The following is a 1767-nucleotide window of genomic DNA, read 5'->3' on the forward strand; positions in this document are numbered from 1 at the left end:
CTTTGCACTTCCCCTCCTCAGTATCTGCATGGCCGCTGATTCTGTACAGCTGTTACCCTATGGGGGGATCAGAAATTGAGGGTGTAACTTCTTTTTTTTTAATTTAAATTTTTACATTTATTTTATTGAAGTATAACTTATATACTTCACCAATTTAAGGTTTATGATTCAATGAGTTTTAGTAAATGTAATATACAGTCATATAACTGCCATTCCAATCAAGACAAGAGTATTATTGCCTCAAACTTCCCTGTGCCCTTTGCAGTTAATCCCCCTTGGGGGTGGGTGTGACTTTTTACAGGGCTGTGAGAGGTGCTGGGTTTTTACTGGAGCTGAAAACCTGGACATATAGACTGGAGCTGCTTCTAACATGCTGGGTGATGCCAAGGAAATGCTCACCCTTTCTGGGCCTTTGTTCCTGTGGCCTTTGTACCTCCCGGCAGAGGTAATGAGGCCAGGGAGAGGACGGGATGCACAGGCCACAGTTTCCTAAGGGTACACTCTGGGTCTAAGAGTGGGGTCAGTTGGAGGTGGTGGCCTCAGAAATCCACAGAGTGGGTAACCGGGAGTAGAGTTGGTGTTCTCACAGACCTGTCCCTCCTTGGATCAGGTGAGCCCTGTGGCCCTGATGGGAATGACTATTTGTGGGTCCGGACTGGAGCAGGGACCTGGCCAAGATGACTCCACATCTCTCCCTATCTTCCCCTTCCAAGGGCTATAAACCCCTCTGAGAATTAACAACTCCCTGAAAAGAAGGGGGCACTTTTGTTCCCCAGTTCTGGAACCAAATATTAAAGCAATTATGTAACTAGCAATAAATTACTTAAAGTAGTGACTCACTCAGCTTAATTAGAGCAAGAGCAGGGAGGGATTAAGGTATTTTTAGAGCACACACCTCATTCCCTCCTGGGGGGAAGGGGAGGCCTCTGTGCAAGGTGGGGGTGGAGAAAGGGCTGGGAGCTCATGGAAGCACCCCAGGTGTCTGCAAGGAGATGAAAGCTGATCCTCCACCCCACAGAGGTCTCAACAAAGAGAGGCCAAGTCAGAGCAGTAGCAGGAAGAATTCAGATCAGACTCAAGGAACACTTGCCAGAGATGCTTGTTGGAGAACTGGGACAGGTAAACTAGATTATGAACTCTTTGCGGGCAGGGACCAGGTCTGTGATCCGCCTGCCTAACTGCGTGGCCTTCGGCAGGTTCCTTTGTTACCCCACACTTCAGTTTCCCTCACTGTCAAATAGGCATAACAATATCCACCTTCCCACACATTGTAAGGACCACGTGGGTGAATGTGCATTAAGCAAAGTCCAGTGCTGACTTAACAAGACAAAAATCTCCCAAAAGGCAGGAATTAAGTCTGTTTTGTTCACTATTTTATCGCAAGCTCTATTCATAGGGCCACACAGAGTAGTGTCCAATAAATGCTTGTTGAGTGAATACATATTAGTTTTATTCTCATTCTTCTACTCCAAATGGGTTCCTTGTTTCAAGGTTTGTGGACGATGGACCCAAATGAGAGGAGGGCAGCGATGTCTCGCAGGTGGAGACTGGCCTTTCTCCCCCAAACTGAGGAAGAGACGATTTAGGACAGAAAAAAAGCGACTTCTAGAGGCAGGCCTGGGAGAGGTCAGAACCACAGACAGCTCTGCCCTCCTAATAATGGGCGTGATCTCCTGGTCGCCTGTGGTGCCCCTGGGATGGAAGGGCCCGCCTAGTTCACCCTCCACAGCTACAGGTGAGAAAAGGAGGAGCCGAAGTCCAGTCAGA

Source organism: Neovison vison, chromosome 7, assembly GCF_020171115.1.
Source record: "Neovison vison isolate M4711 chromosome 7, ASM_NN_V1, whole genome shotgun sequence".
NCBI lineage: Eukaryota > Metazoa > Chordata > Mammalia > Carnivora > Mustelidae > Neogale > Neogale vison.